General features: G+C 45.7%; 1 protein-coding gene across 1 annotated transcript in view; it reads right to left on the reverse strand.

Moving 5' to 3' along the window:
* Nucleotides 1–17737, reverse strand: part of LOC112253874 (zinc finger protein GLI2) — a 71030-nt gene that overhangs the window by 39630 nt on the left and 13663 nt on the right. The gene's annotated exons all lie outside the window — the stretch shown is intronic.

Consider the following 17737-nt stretch of genomic DNA (forward strand, 5'->3'; position numbering starts at 1 on the left):
TATTTATGTCCGGAAACACAAGAGAGCACAGCTGGCCACGCATGGAAAATGGAAAAAAGCAAGGAAAAAAATGGAGGTTTTATGAGGGTCAGGTCATTTTTTTTAATAAAACATTGGTGTTAGGCATTTCAAGACAAATTTGAGGGCCCCCAAGCAGACAGTCAAGGAGCAGGCCGGTCTCCAACCGGGAACTCCCCCCTGCTAAGGCACCGGTCAGTCTTGGATCCAAACCAACAGGAGGCATCCCTCCGCATGCGGCATCCCACAGCAGCTGGTCCTAATTGATGTTTTACAAGAAACTCCCTGGCTGAGATTGTTTCTCCATCCAGAACCTGTTGAAGTGAACGCTGTGCTGCGTCAACTGTAACAGCATTGCCGTGTTTCACAGCAGAGATTTCTAAAGCAACCCTGGATGAATCTGGCCTGAGGGTGATCAAATGGAATTCAGTGAGGAGGTTAGAAGCTAAAGTCCCCCCACTATCTCTCTCCTGACCACACCTCTTTAATGGAGAGAGTGCTGGGCAGGCAGGTCACTCCTGAGGAGCTGAACAAGTTCTTTGTGTAGAGAGGGCAGAGTTTGTATAAGCTAAGGACACAGAGGTCAGAGGACAATGTGGGCGGAGAGGAGCCGGGCCAATCCTCTTATACTAGCATTCACAGAGGAGACCTCTGGTAATCTGGGCTGAAATAGGAGCTGTTCTGTCCACCCACCACCACAGAGTGGTTTCTGTAGTGGCCACAACTGTTGGCCTGTTTGAAGGGCTTAGTTGTAGTGGAGCTTTCCATTCTGGGAAGACTTGGAGCTCTTTCTAAACATCCCTGTATGAAAGCCAGTCGAGAGGGGACCTACTTTACATCACAAACAGCAGTGAAGTACCTCGGACAAAACAAACAGTGAGAAGTCAAACCACTAGGCAGCACTAGTAAGGTCACGGGATATGTGTCATGAAGACCGTTGCCTTGTTTGCAAATACAGAAGTTATAGAGTTGCACATTTCACTTGGCAGGTCATGGATACTGGGCAGCGTCCCATCGAGTCAGAAGAGACTGTTTATAAAGTGCTGAAAGGACAGGGCCGTTGGAAGACTGGTTCTATTTTAGCGTTGTTAGAGGGATCAGACTAGGAAGCAGGAGAGGAGTGGTGAGAAGCGAGCGGAGGCAGGAAGCGGGGGCTATTTCTGGCTCACAACCATCCATCACCGACAGGGCTGTATACAATGAGGAGAAGAAGAGGAGAAGAATGGTGCATCATTCATAAACAGTCCCAGCTTCGCTATTTAGTTCCCCCTCCTTTCAGTAACGTCCCACACCATGGAAAGAGAACACTCCGATTGCCAGACTGCGATCCAACCTCATCAAGACGCCACTTCACACCATTAAATCAGCTGACATGGTCACAGCTAATACACAGTCTTATATACACGCCGTCAAACCGTCACTCGTTTTCAGTTGTTCTCTTCAGAGCTCGACAATATGTTTTTCCCCCTTTCTGTTTGAGATGAACTAGAAATGTGCAGATCTAATGGGCCTTTGGAGTAATTCCCCATTCAGCTGGTACCTACACCCTTCACTGAGGTGTAATCCCAGCCGCCCCCTGTAAAGTGTTCCAGTGGGGTAATATGAATGTTGGCAGGCGAGCACTCTGACAACCGCGGCAGCGCCATATTTAATGTATTGTATTTGAATTATGTCCCTCATTCACCAGGTACACAGTCTTCCTTGGCTTTTCTCGACAGTCTCCTTTTTTTTATCACTGGGCTCAGTCGTAAAGATAATAAACTTCTGGTTTAAGGTAATTACTTAAATCAGGACAAACCTGTGTGTTAAGCAGTGCTATTAGGCGGTGTGGTGATTAATCAGACCTGTAGCGATGGTGTGATGCTGCTGGGTGATTACATCCACTGTGTAATCAGTCTCTGGGAGACCCTTGCAGTCGTTAAGTACCTAAATGACACAAACAGCATGCTAACAACATGCTTGTACCGCTTGTATGGGGCCGTGGCAGAGGACAGAGGCCCATCAGGATGTTTGTTAATGCCAGCCAGGTAGCCACCAGCACAACGCAGCACAGTGATGCATGGAGGTTATTGGTAGGTGGCTCAGGACCCAGCTGGCAAATTCTGATAACTTCCCCCTTCTCTCCCTGTCCCGCAGCTCATGGTGGGGTAGCGTAAATATTACACTGAAGGTAACAATTCAAATTGACCAATAACAGGAAGGACATGGTGGAGCTTTTGGTGTAATTCCTTATAATCACATTTGTATTTTCAAAGCTTTAAAATTGAGAGGCTACTGAGAGCTATTCCGAAAAGCCAATCGGAAAATCTAAAGCCGCTTGTTCCCCTGTCATCTCCCAGAGTGCCGTGCAGCATGAGGCCCTGTGTGTAACAGCAGTTGGCATGGGGTTTTGTAGTTAGGACCCCAGGCAGATTGTACTGGAGGTATTTCCTGTCTGAGTGAGGCTAATTTCCCCCCATCATTCTGCTAGTAAGACAGAAAAGCTTTTAATTTCACTGCTGAGGTCTCTCCTCCCAGGATATCCATTAATCCGAGTGAGCCTATTACGCCCTCCAGATCTGGGATCAGTTTGGACCTGAAACAAGAGGGATTTATTTTTGCCTGTATAACAGAAAAGCAATAGGACTGTCAACACCTGATGTAAGTATACGCTGACTTAAAGACAGACACAGAACGGATTCCACTTCGTATAATTGTGGGAATGTCCCTAAGTGGATGGATCTCTGTGTGAAATAGCATTAAGAGTTGGAACGTTTAAAAAATAAAAGAGTTTTCACCATCAAATGTGTTAGTGCTCCAGGACAGGCCAGTTCAGACAATGCAATGTACAGTCCGGTCCCATTAGAACCCAGTGTTTCTGCATGTGTTCTGTGTGTGTGTGTGTGTGTGTGTGTGTGTGTGTGTGTGTGTGTGTGTGTGTGTGTGTGTGTGTGTGTGTGTGTGTGTGTGTGTGTGTGTGTGTGTGTGTGTGTGTGTGTGTGTGTGTGTGTGGTGTGTGTGTGTGTGTGTGTGTGTGGTGTGAAGGGTGTGTATGTGACTATGAGAAAGTGAGAGGGCCTGCTGCGGTGCTCCACCAGATGTAAAAACAAATGTTATCACCCAAAGACTAATAGATGTGAGGGCCTAAGCACCGGGACATTCCAACACTGTTTCCCCCAGGGGGGGGGATTGGGCCCAGTCAGTGAATCAGGTGAACGCATGCAGCCTCCTGAACTCTCCAGAGCGCTCGCCTTTTGTTCTCCCCCGCTGCGTGTGAACAATGGACCTGTCTGGGTGATGGAATAAACCCTGCTCAGGGTTGGTCAATCCCCCCACTGGTCCACTGAGCTGACTGGCTCAGGACGCCCATGCTGCCTTTTCAGCCTGCCTCGGGGCTCTCTCAGGGCTACGCTACAGACAACGTCCCCCCCGAGTGGTGAAGCCTTTTTGTTGACATGTGAGAAATGTAATAGCAGGTATCCGTAAGGGATGGAATTAGTGGCTAACACTGTATGCACGCTTGTGGAATTAAAATAGCAGCTTGCAGTTTTTTTCATTGTCACAGTAAAGTCACTTTTCCGGAATAGGTCAGTGAGTGTTGAGTGTGGTCACACCATGGTGTGGTGTTGGGAGCCTGTTCGCTCCGTCATGTTTAGGTGACCTAGTTCTGGCTACTCTTTGTCTCCTGTCCCAACTCGACCCCTCAACCCCTCGCTCCCCTATTATCCCCTCCCATAATTCACCATCAACCATTATTAATGGTGCATTAACTTGGCCGGCACATTGAATGAGCCTGTTTGGTTTGCACCCACTCAACCACCCTAAGCAGTCACACAAAGAGGGCTATTATTCTGGTGTCAAAACATCACTATGGTGGAAAACGCCTGTCCCACACACAGGGGAGAAAGACACAGAGGCCGGTCAGATAGATCCACTGCTACAGACTACGGAGAAGACAGACAGTGATCTGCTGAGGGGATGAGAGTTAGTTACAGCAGCAACGCTCCTCTGTTTTCCATGTTGTGTTTAAAAACAGCTGTGGAGCATTATTGTTGTGCCTGCGTGCCTGCCTGCCTGCCTGTCTGTCTGTCTGTCTGCTGGAGTTTTGAATGTCAGGTGTACTTTGTTTTATGAGGTTTTAGATAAATTAAACAGAACCCCGGGCATGTTTCCATGACGAACACTTCAGAGGCGGAATATGACTCAGGCATGAGTCACTCACACAACAGCTTTAAAAGGCCCCCGCTGTGGTAGAACGCCACTAGAACCCCAAGCCCTGCAGTACAAAACATTACTGAACACTACAGTAACTATGCGCTGTGGCTGTAGGACGGAATCGTGTTTTCAATTGAAAAGCAATGACTTAATATGATCAATCAGTCAAGTTACCATCCTTATTCTAGAACACAATCACATTTCTTAAGCCATATGTTTTTTCACCAGAGCTTGCATTTTTGTTGCTAGTCTCTAAAACTAAATAAAGCTCAGACACCAGAGAGAGGAAAGGTAAAAACAAACATTGGCCATTTTGAGACAAAGCATATACCCTCAAATAACCACTCCTCTTAAATCACAATACTCTGTGGCATTGTGCAGACCTGCTGGAGTGGGGCCATTTCCTGTGTCGTGGGGACGGGCCTGTCCATCATGTTGTCAGACTACAAAGTGAGAGGAATGGCCTTGGAATGCTGACTCACACAGGTTCTGTCCCTACACTGTGCTCTGTGGGGCCCCGGCCGGGTCCCAGAGGCCCCTAGTGTGCATGGCAGGTACAGATAACGATCTGTGGCAGTGACCCCTCTGACTCTCTGCTCCCTGCGTTCCCAGGTCACCCTAAAACGCGACTCCCGCTGGTACCCCCAGGGCGGGGCTCGTGATGCCCAAAGACTTTTTCATACGATTCAGAGATCAGCTGGCTGCCCCTCCTAGATCTCTGCTCGGTGCTGTCCTCTCCTCTCCTCTCCTCTCCTCTCAGCAGAAGAACATCACACAAGTTTACAATTAGAAGGTACGAACGTAGCTGAACATAGGATGGAAACGTTCCAAGTTCGTAAACAACTACCTTGATAAGGAACAGGAAAATAAAGAGAGTTAATGCCCTCATGGAACGTTTTCAAACATAAAGGGCAGAGTAAAGAGAACAAACACACACTGTTAATGAGAAACAAAACTCTGTTAAAACACATAAAGACCCAAAACTTGCTATTCATATGGCACAAAAAAAAAAAAAAAAAAGGCTCGCCTGCACCACACGTCAGCTGGTATCACAACAGTTAATGAGGAACGCCTGTTGTTTTTATTAAAGATGACCAACGCCAAAACATTTTCTACTAAAGGATTATTTTCCCGAACATATGAAAATTGCCACAAAAGAGTTTGCATGAACAGGAAAAACCCACTTAATACAGCCTTGCTGTAAGGAGTGTGTACTGGCAGCAGAGAAGTCAGACGCAGGAGAACGAAAACAGTTTCCGAACGGCGCAGTTTAATAACCAAAAAAAAACACAGGAAAACAGAACAATCAAATGGGTATATAAACCGACGCACATCTCTGGTAATCTTATACTCGCTTCGATGAGAGGTTTGAGTTCCGTGTTTTGACTGTGTACTCTTCTCTCTTTCCGTCTTTGTTCACGGACAGCCGTGAACAAGCACTTACAATAAACAGTCGCCGACAAGGACATGAGGGGGAACAGAGGGTTAAATACACAACGTGTAATTGATGGGATTGGAAACAGGTGTGATGGAAGACAAGACAAAAACCAAAGGAACATGAAAAGAGGATCAGCGTTGGTTAGAAGGCCGGTGACTTCCGACCGCCGAACTCCGCCCAAACGAGGGAGAGGGACCAACTTCGGCGGAAGTCGTGACACTTGCTTTTTATGGAGAGATGATGGCAGGAGCCTGTAGCCTCACTAGCCTGTGAATCTCAGACCAGTGTTTCTGACTAGGACCAAGTATCGCTCTCCTGACCCTGCTCCGCCACTGCCTTGCTTTCATCCCCTTTCTTTGGACATTGCGACGGGAGCCTGCTCCATTCTTGCTCCAGCTCTGCCTGTGTCGTGCTCACTGCTGTCGCTCTCACTTCAGCACTAAGCAGCAGGCCAGGCCACACATCGAACCAGCCAACGGGGCTCAGCCAGGAGGATACCTCCACTCTAGTCTCAGAACCCTGGCCAAGAACTTCAGTCACATCCTTTGACATGTTCTGTAGTCTGGCTGCAGTAGCAGCTGCTTGTCTCTGTGTGTCAGTAGGCTACATCTCGCCTAGCTTTCCTTTGGTCGTGCGCACTAGACTATTCAAAACCTCTAACATTCTGGCAAATATTGTTGAACAAGCCCTGTGCACACTTGCAACATTATGGGACTGGATGAGGCTGGGGCCAGGCCTTTATTAAGACTGCAGCAGTGACTTGACTCCACCACCCTCTCCAGCCATCCCTCTCTTACACATCCCCAATAGGACACCCCTGACCCCTGTAATTCAGGGGCTGAATACCAATGACAGGGGCACACAAACCAGGCAAACAGAGCAGTGTGTAATGATAGTGCTTAGTCTGGGAAAGTGGCTGGCCACACAAAGAGAGAAGAGTACACAGTCAAAACACGGAACTCAAACCTCTCATCGAAGCGAGTATAAGATTACCAGAGATCTCAACAACTCACAAATCAGATGGGGGATATTTTAACAAGAGATTCAAACAATGGAAAAATCTTTTTTTTTTAAATTAAGCAATCAACTAAAGCAGCGGTAGGCAAAGCATGTTACACCAACAATTAGTCTACAGAAGGACCATTGGCCTACCGAGAGCATCAGAGACAGTAATAACAAACACGACACTCATTTCATCCATTTGTCGTATACCTTAATTAACATACATACTGTACAGAAAAAACATTGACATGTATAATCCAATATTCAAATAAAAGCCCATTAGATCATTTTGCTACTCTAACCTTCTACTGCAGTGGTCTAAATCAGGGTCACACAAAGTGATACTCGGTAGTCTTCACACCTCACACACGTGGTTATGGGCTTAATAAAAGAAGACACCTGTACCATGTCAGATATAGAGTTGAAATGTGTTACATTTTGAGTTTGCATCCCAATATTACACTTTATATACATCACAGAAGGCTGAAATATAACAAAATGGTTTGACATTGAAACCCCAGATTTACGTTGTTTAAATTATTTTTTATTAATTATGAATAACATTCCACCCATGAGGCCAAAGAGGGCGCTTTTGGTCATTGACTGCAGTAAAGGGCTACAATTGAGAAACCTCATTCTGTAACGTTTGTCGTCGGAAGGAGACCAAGGTGCAGCGTGGTAAGTGTTCATGATTCATTAATTACTCAGCACACCAAACAAAAACAACAACGAACTTCACGTTCTGCAGGCTTCACAGCGCTAACAAAAAAAAAACAAGATCCCACAAACACCAAAAGGAGAATGACAACTTATATGTGATCCCCAATCAGAGACAACGATAAACAGCTGCCTCTGATTGGGAACCACACTCGGCAGAAAACAAAGAAATAGAAAACATAGAAATAAATAAACTAGAATGCCCACCCTAGTCACACCCTGGCCTAACCAAAATAGAGAATAAAAGCCTCTCTATGGCCAGGGCGTGACACATTCAAGTTTTCCAAATAATACTACAATCTTGAGCTGCACTCTCAAAAGAAAGAACAGAACAGTGAAGGTTTTTATCGACTGAGACCCTGTTTGTGAGTTGTCCTCAGACTCAGCTACTATCAATCTTACCAATCTTACCACTTTCTCATAATTACATGGACTAGAGCTCAGTGATTCCTGTATAATTTGAGAGAGGAAGGGAGGAATCCCCTTGATTGTGATACGAGGGGAGAAATCATGGGTCCTGCTGGTTAGAGAGCGAGGCTCACTAAACCCTGCTTGCTGCATCACACCAGTGTGTGTGTGTGTGTGTGTGTGTGTGTGTGTGTGTGTGTGTGCATGACTATGGGGCCACAGCCAAAGCAGAGAGAATGCTGCTGTGCAGGACTATCAGTTCTACTCTGGTTACACCCCAGACGCTGGGTCGGCTCTGTACAACTACAACCTCCAACCACTACAAGGTAATAGAGCTGACAGGTTGTGAGATATGATTGAGTTTTGCCTTCAATGAGAAATGTGTCATTACACCCACAGCTCAGAGACGAGTTTTTCCAAAATGTGTTCCCGCTGTGTTTTTAGTTGAGTTCCAACCGCATGGGGTAGAGATAATATTTAAATGAAAAAGCCAGCGTATCAAGTAAGTTAAATCATACAGATTTTGTTGGTCAAATTATTTTATTTTGTTAAATATGCGTATCAGTATTTGATCATGAACTCGAGCCAATGTAGAAAAGGTCCATCCATCCCTGCCCTGTTTTTAACACGCTGTTCAGTGAAATCTGCAGGACTGCTAGCCAAGTCATTAGCTAGTGAAAACAGATCAATCTCTCACTATTTAGTCTTCTTTCACCTTCTGACTTTCTACATCCTCCACCACTGCGATCAATGGAAACTCTGTGTGCGACCCAAATGGCACCCTACTACCCTATGGGCCCTGGTCAAAAGTAGTGCACTAAATAGGGAAAAGGCTGCCTTTTGGGATGCAGCCCCTATGCCTCGGTTTGCCCTCCCTGCCACTTCACTCAAGGGCCACTGGGTATTTTGACTTTCTCCATTGGAATCTCCTTCCCCTTCCCTTCTCGTCCCAGGCCTTTTTTAGGCAGGCAGACTCACTGATGATGGGGGATCAGGAGGAGTGGCAGTGACGGGAGGAGGAGAGGAGAGGGAGAGAGGGAGAGAGAGAAACCCCCATTTGGGGGAAGTACAAAGGGTCTCATTGAAAGGCAGGTCTTTCGTCAACCCTGAGGGGAAGAGACGTTCCTTACCGGAGGGGAATATGGTCACCTTCGTTGGGCCTAGATTTGTCAGTTCCACTGAAGGTTTGTGGGACTTCCCAGCTCTACTGGGGCCTAGATTTGTCAGTTCCACTGAAGGTTTGTGGGACTTCCCAGCTCTACTGGGGTCTAGCCTGGAATTTTGGAGGCTGACTGACTTGAAGTTCCAACATTTGCAAGGGGGTACTTGTTCTGTGTTTTATGGACTATAACTCGATTGATTAACTAAACTATTTGATTATTGCTTTCACATTATCAGTGTACATTATACAAGTATGTATTTACTCGAGGGGTGTGAGAGCGTTGAATCTAATGCTCAAGAAATGTATAATACATTTGGATTTGGTCTGGGTTCACACTCCAACTAAGAGCCTTTAAATTGGAGTGTTTTTAATTCTCTCTGGTTCTCTCGGAGAGAGAACAAGGCTTGCTAATAGGGGCCCGTTGACTTCACTGTGTTTATGAGGGAAAATACAGCTCAATCAGGGAATGAAACCACCTGCACTTGTTTAATAATCATTAATTGTTGGCCATGGGCCACTGGTGATGTGTGGACTGGATCTGTTATAGGTTATACAGTAAAACAAAACAAAACAGAGGTGGAACACCTAAGGTTTATTTTCAAACCATAAATGTACTGTAAGAACCTGGTCTTTTTGTAATGATTCATAATTAGCAGACAAATACACTGCTGTGGTGTTTTATCCTCCATTTGAGCTTTGATTTGTGTATTAAACTCTTGACAGTTTTAATGAGATGTTATTGCTTCATCTCCAGCTGTTTGTCTCCGTAGTTACAGGGCAATTAGTCCGCCTTCTCTTATTTCAAATCCCCTTTAAGCAGTGTGATAATAGGTACAACTTTATTGCACTACTAGTAAAGCAGTTAAATATTGCAACTGAAATACAAAAGGGGACAAATTATTACTATTTTGTATAAAAAAAGGTCCCCCACATTTCTTTTCTACAATATTTATTTTCCTATGAATGGTAATGCCTCAAAATCAGATCAAAAGATGAGTTTGAGGGAACTGAGGTGGCTAGGAGTTGATGGTAAATGTCTCAAAAAATGACCTTATATATATAATGAAATATCAAATATCCCACCTCATAGCTCATATTTTCCCTTTTGATAACATTACAAAGACAAATTGCCTCATAGAAGCTGCATTTTCCCAACTGTATGGGGGTGAATACGCATGGGGAACGCTGGTGTTACCACTAACCAGTCTTAAATCCCCCCAAAGAATCACATGTCATTATGATGGACAAATGAAGAAGGAGGCTTGAATAGATGTGAGAGGGTCTCATTGTTGATCCAAACGGAACCCCCTCCGACTCACCACCCTGCTCAACACCCACCCATCCAGTCTCCTGTGTCTCCCTCTGCCTCTCTGCTTCAGCCCACAGATTCCTCATGTCCTGTCCCCCTCCTTCCTTCCATTTCCCTCCTCCTTCTCTCTCTTTTGTCAGATGGAGTTAGGAACGGGCCCATGCTGGGATGGGAAATATTTCCACATCAACTCTTTGGGCCTTTATTATCATTGCTTAAAGTAGCATTTCTTATTTGTTCATTATACTTTTAGAAAAATAATTGGGGGATGTAGATCAACAACTTGGCTCAGGCCACAAGCCATTCAAAGTACCTAGTTATCAAGTGAATTAAAACTATTTCAGGTCCAGTTAACAAAATGTAGGGAGCCCTAATTCATTACTTGCATTAATGTGATAAATATTTCGATACATGTTTAGTCATGAAGGACTTCCTCCCCTCACTGTACTGTATAAGCCTCAATGTTTGTAGGGTGCCTGAAGGTGTGAACGGATCGACTCCACACACAGCATTGCCAGACTGATCCCACCAGCACCACCAGGCAGAATGACGTGGGAGGACGGGGGCCTGTTTTTTGGGTTTGGCACAGCCGTGACGGCCCTCACAGATCCAAGACGCCTGGGAGTCTCCTCTCCTCGTCTCCCCCAGCAGGGTGAGGCTTGCCTGACTGACTAACGGGGGAGGGAGGGTTTACCTGGAGCCCAGGGACAACTGGCTGCCAGCCAGACTACCCTTGGCAGGGTAATGTCTACACAACTCAACACGATCGAGTGAAGAAAAACAGAGGAAGAGAGAAAAACAAAGCAATATTACACCACAACACAAATACTCTGATAATGTCTCGCATGGGCCAGTCAGGACTCACCCAAGGGTGTTCTCTTGTCTGCTCCACTCCTCCCTCTCACTCGCTTCTTCTTTTCCTCCCCTTCACCTGTGTATCATCCCCTCATCATGCAAATGAGCACTGTGTGCAGCAGGGTGAGCACCAGCACACGACTAAAGCGCCTGAGACACAGACTCCTGCTGCAGCCACAGTGATTTGCAATGCTCAATAACTCTTGATGTGTTCTTTTCTGGATGGTTGAGTATCACAGATCAGTACCACATGAGTACATCTGCTGTCCTGTTGCCTGGTGCTCCAGTCCTGACCCTAACAGTTAACTACTGAACAGGCGGAGAGTGAGCTCTGAGAGGCTCTGTCTGGGGAGAGGCTGAGAGAGGTGTAGCCTCAGCTTGTCTCTTCTTTGAGCAACTGACCCAGCCCACTGCAATGAAGACTCCATGTTTCAGATAAACACACAGCGTCATGGTAAAGTGAACCTCGGTTTACCGTATGAGGTTACGAGCTAAACGAACACACACACACACGTGTTGTGTTTTAATTCTGCAGAGGGCAGATGTGTCTAAGCTGAGGTCCGTTATGAGCATTTTAGTCAGTCTGGTTTGAGCCAAGATGACCCGTCCGCCCCTCGCTAGGGTCCCACGCCCTGACCTGTTTACACAAGGAGTGCACCATGCTAGCTGCCCTTGTTCTGTGTGTGTGTGTGTGTGTCGTGTCCCTTCCCACGTGCTCCCCTTCCCCTGTCTCTGTTTATTATGGTTTGGGGTAATCCACAGGCCCTGTGGCCACGCTGTCAGACAGTGAGCTAACAGTGGCAGTCTGGGGCTGGGCTAGATCCCTGACTTAGAGCAAGAGATCACTGGGGCGCTGGTAGTGGCAGCAGATTCCCATGTTCTGGACTTCAGACCCCTTTCCTCTCTGTCTGAGAAGGGTAGCTCACTGGGTCTGTATTGTAGCCTACAAGAGCAATATGGTGGTCTGAAGAGGACGATAGAAGGCAACCAACCTGCCACAAAACACAGACATGGACACAACCCTCTTCAGAGACGACAAGGAGTAATTTGAATTTATAAGAACACAACACAACACACGACAGTGAAAGCAGCGCTAAATCAGAACCTTCTGGGAACGGTATGTCGCTTCTTGAAGAAGAAGATGAAGGGAAAAAAGAAGTGGGGGGTTAGACTCTTAATCCCCTGAAGCATCCAAATATCGCTCTCTAAACCTCTCTCAACCTCTCCAAACCTATCTTCCAACACTTGTAAATCTCCAGGAATGTAGCATGTTGTTTTTGGGGCTCAGTGCATGCCAACTCAGTTTAATGGATTTGATAGATTGATGTTTCTAGACGTTGTTGCCCAAAGCTCACTATTACATTAGACTTTGAACTTGGAATAGAAGTAAACCAATGGGACAAGTATTGTTTGATACCCATTATTACAGGGATTGTTTAGAAGGTCTAGAAATCTGCTCTTGATTCACAGTGATGAACCGGAAAACCAAGACTTCAGCTAACAAAACATAGATTTATAGTTTACTATAGTCACCTCGGTATAGGGATATTTTAATAACAGGTCCCACCTTTTGAAATAATTCACAGTCTTAGATACTCAATACAGCTGCAGTGGCTATGGTTTTTTCCCCATTAGTTGTTTTGCTTGAGGAAGACAAAAATCACGCAACATAAAATATATCTGATATCTTGAGGTATCTGGGCCGTTCATCTTTAAACTTTAACTCTCTCTAATCACAAGGATATCCCAGCACAACAATAAACGACTTCTAGAGAGAGAGAGAGAGAGAGAGAGAGAGAGAGAGAGAGATTTTAAGTATATATTTATCTGGGCAATCAATTGCCCTGCTTATAAATGGACAACAAAATTAGAAAAAAACGTATGTTTTCACTTAGTCTACCTAATCTTAATGGCTGCCTCCAAGCTAGCCAGTCCCCCAAGTACATGTTCAGATAAAAGGGAGAATGAAGAGTGCATCTTGGAAAGCCATCTAGCTAAATGTTTACAAAAAAGCCACAGAAATGTATTTGTGCGGAAAGAAATCCCATTACCAAGCCGATTATTCTGTCCTCAGAACAACAGAGTGTTTCCATGTGGAAAGACGTGTACGCTCTATTGAAAGACTACAGCCACTACTACCTGAAAGCACAGCAGCTACAAATGACCCAACTGGAACGAGAGGAAATCCAGTTGAAAATGTGCAACTGTAATTCATTCCATTGACTTCTTAATCAATACATGCTCATATTAGACACTACTGACACAGTATGCCTCTATGGTTCTTTATCCTCTCTCAAATGCACAGTGTATGTTACTGTTCACTGTTAATTGCATTTTATATCCAACTTTTTGGGATATAAAATGCCACAAAGCTGTTAAGAATGAGAGATCCCAGTCTGCCTGAGTTGTAAGTAAACCTTAGTTCCCAGTGTCAGCGGGCTCGCTTCTCCTCTCGCTTCTCCTCTCGCTTCTCCCAAGCCCTGTGAACCCTCCATGAGAAGGCCTCATTTAGACAGAGAGAGAGAGAGAGAGAGAGAGACAGAGAGAGAAAAAAGAAAAGAAAATTCCCTTCTCAGGAAGATTAGTGGCCGTCCTTTTGGACTAGTAGGAAGAGGTGGACTGGGGGATGCAGAGGCTTTTTCTGCCGCATTTCTCTCTGCCAGCGGCCTGACCCCCGAGTGCTCCCTGCCTGTCCCCCAGTAGCTCATGTGCTGCTGCTGCAGAGGGAGCCAGTGGTGGGGGCCGGGGGCTGGGGTACGTACATCCTCGATCCAGCCTCAGCCGCCATCAATTATTCTCTGCTGTAGCCAGGCAGCCCCCGGCCCTAGGACCAGACATCAAGGAGGTGATAAAGAAAGCGTCCTTATCGCTAACACACCTCTCTTTAAAACACTATTTACACAGCCCAGACCCATCCTCCATCTCCATCCATCTAGCGGAGGACCCAATGACCAGGGTCTGGGATTCCATTCCTCCCAGCCAATCAAAATAATGTTACTGTAGCTCTAACCACCTTCATACTGGCTAAGGCATGAGAGGACCTAAGCACTTTAACAGCCAGCAATGTTTAGCCTGGTAAAGATAGCTACGACAGTGCCGCCCGTCATTGATCATTACCTCTGTTTATTACCTCAAGAATAACATAGGCATAAGGCATCGTCTAAGAGGAAACAGGCTCAGAAGAAAATATATCTCGTTGTTTTGTCCCTGGTCTCTCCTCTCCCTCTTCGCTCCTCTCCCTCTCTGCTTCTCTCCCCTGGCGCAGTGGGACTCTCTGAGCCCTTTTAGGCTTGGCCTGTGGGAGCTGTGGGACTCTGTTTAGGCATGGTCCCGGGTCCCGGGTCCAGGGGGCCAGACTGGGAGGTGCTAAGTACTTGGCATCCTCCCTACGGGCGGCCCGACTCAGCAGAAAGAGCCAGAGCATTGCAGGGGAGAACCAAGGGGCCCAGAGGTGCTCGCCGGGCCACATCAATCACACTCTACAATGACAAACTCACTCTCAACAAGATGTACACTACCGTTCAGAAAGGTTAGGGTTTGTCCATTAAAATAACATCAAATTGATCAGAAATACAGTGTAGACTGGCTGCTTCATGAAATAATATCCGCAAAACACCAATTTCAACATCAACAGTGAAGAAGCGACTCCGGGATGCTGGCCTTCTAGGCAGAGTTGCAAAGAAAAAGCCATATCTCAGACTGGCCAATACAAAGAAAATATTAAGATGGTCAAAAGAACACAGACACTGGACAGAGGAACTCTGCCTAGAAGGCCAGCATCCCGGAGTCGCCTCTTCACTGTTGACATTGAGACTGGTGTTTTACGGGTACTATTTAATGAAGCTGCCAGATGAGGACTTGTGAGGTGTCTGTTTCTCAAGCTAGACACTCTAATGTACTTGTCCTCTTGCTAAGTTGTGCACAAGGGCCTCCCACTCCTCTTTCTATTCTGGTTAGTGCCAGTTTGCGCTGTTCTGTGAAGGGAGTAGTACACAGCGTTGTACGAGATCTTCAGTTTCTTGCCAATTTCTCGCATGGAAAAGCCTTCATTTCTCAGAACAAAAATAGACTGACAAGTTTCAGAAGAAAGTTCTTTGTTTCTGGTCATTTTGAGCCTGTAATTGAACCCACAAATGCTGATGCCCCAGATACTCGACTAGTCTAAAGAAGGCCCGTTTTATCGCTTCTTTAATCATCCATCACAACAGTTTTCAGCTGTACTAACATAATTGCAAAATGGTTTTCTAATGATAAACTTGGATTGCTGATGGTTGGTTACTGATAATGGGCCTCTGTACGCCTATGTAGATATTCCATTAAAAAATACAATAGTCATTTACAACATTAACAATGTCTACACTGTATTTCTGATCAATTTGATGTCATTTTAATGACCCCAAACTTTTTAACGGTAGTGTGTGTCACCAGCCCACCAAAGCCAGTGAATCAAATCATTACCAGCGAATAGCACCAGGCTCCCATGGTCTAGGTTAGAAAACATGGATAGACGGGTGAGAAAGGAATTCAAATAGCTTAATCCTTTGAAAACCAAAGTTGCCCCTTTCCGATTTCTCAACCCCTGTTACAGACCTTCCTATATTTCACCCGCTTACAATTTTTTTTTTATTCAAAGAACAAAATAATATTCATCAGCACATATCAATAAGGGTTGAATAAAATTATAGCAAATATTCACCTCTTCCGAAAATCTGAGTACAATTTCGACAATGTATGATGTCTATAAATGCCTTCCAAATTATGAAACGGATTTGAAATCATAAAAGTCATGCATGAAACCCCATAAACCTATACACCCGGTCTGCCCGGGCCCGCAGCCTTTATAACCGCTAACCAGACAGATGCGGGCTGTCACAGAAAATACAGGAGCTCATTTCAATTCATTAAAGGGAACCAAAACCCTGTGCACGGCCCAGTGGTGAGGGTTAGCTGTGCTGTGTCCAGGCCCAGCAGTTACCAATGAACACACACATACAGACACACACACACAGAAAGGGAGGCCAGCCATGCTTCAATAAGCAACGTGGGCTGCAGTCCGGAAGTCACAGGCCAGACTTTTTATAGGTCCAGTTAACATCACCCTCCTGGTCCTTCCACCAATATAAATGACAGATTGAGGACAGGAGCAGCAACTAAAGCTCCATCCATCCACCCACGTACTTACACACACACACACACACACACACACACACACACACACACACACACACACACACAAATATCATCAACAGGACCAGACAGCCTAGTCGGTCGGTGCACCTGGGCCCCCATTTTAAACAAAGTGACTCCTACTTGAGTCCAATGTGTGCACGCGTCGACTCCACCCCCATTTCCATAGACCTCTGGGATATGAGACCAGACCTGGGCTGCCTGCATGTTCACATCAAATAAATGACCGCTCCATGATAAATGGTTCTATTAGCAATCCAGATTGTTAAACTCTGATATAAAAGATGGGAGCGGCCCATTCATTTCACCCCCACCCTTCCGGTCTACACACATAGAGCGCTTGTTTTTTTTTTAACGCGTAAATAACATATTAAAACTCTGCATTAGCCCTGTCCTCTGATAGAGAAGATATTGTTGTGAATAAATAACACAGACAGGAGAATAAAACAGGGGGGATTCTATAATGGAGCTGGTCGGCCATGTCTGGTCCTCTGAGGTGGGCCCGAGTTAGCTGACAAGGATCCACCAGCCCGTAGTAAACTACACACTGACAGTAAAGCTACAGCGCCGGGAACAGAGGCGGTATATTACAATGGTCTACTTTTCATTCCAAAGCAGGAGGCGGTTCTGCTCGGGAATGTGCTTTTTAAGTTCAAGGACTTTGTCTCTTTTGGCTGCACTCTCACTGCATATTCACTTATCTGTGTCTGGCAAACAGGAATAATAATGCATGTTATTGAGATAAGTAATTGCCCTGTCTTGGTGTGCTGGCAGATTTTAGACCTATGAAGCTGCAACTCTATAAGCTGGTTCTACCCAGACCGGATTCTATTGGACTGAGGGTGTGAGTGTGTGGTGTTATTAAGATTAAAATATGGACGGTGACACTATTCTAATAGTGATAGGGTAAAGGAGTTATGGGACGAGAGAAGACGATGGATGCAGGTTTAACACAGCAGCTCCACTTTAGGGGGGACAGAGCAACACAAGCCTGGAACACAGCACTTGTTCTGGGCCAAGTGGACCAGGCAGAGACCCTGCAGAACCAGAGCCATTGTAGACCAGGGAAAAGCATAGTTATAGCAGGGCAGGGAGGAGACAGAGGGTGGGGTGGCACAGGGGGCCTGCCTTGTTACCCTGCGCCTGGTAATCAAGATTCTCTCTCCAGGCCCCTTTGAAAGTTAAATCAACCTACTTTAAAAGACCCTCTCTACAGGGCTGAGGGGGCTTATCCACAGAAGACGATTGGCCCAAACAGAAGGGTCTCTCTATCGCTCGCTGCGGCCGAGAGTATTTCCACATATGACCTCAGCGTGTGTGAATTGGCTCCATTGAGGAAGGCATACTGAGATTAAATTAGAGAGGGTGATCACATTAACAGATTAGAATTTTAGGTTCGTAGGCAGTCAAATGTTTTCTTAATTGCCAGAAGGCTCAGGTCTGGAAA

This window comes from Oncorhynchus tshawytscha, linkage group LG07 (genome assembly GCF_018296145.1).
Source record: "Oncorhynchus tshawytscha isolate Ot180627B linkage group LG07, Otsh_v2.0, whole genome shotgun sequence".
NCBI lineage: Eukaryota > Metazoa > Chordata > Actinopteri > Salmoniformes > Salmonidae > Oncorhynchus > Oncorhynchus tshawytscha.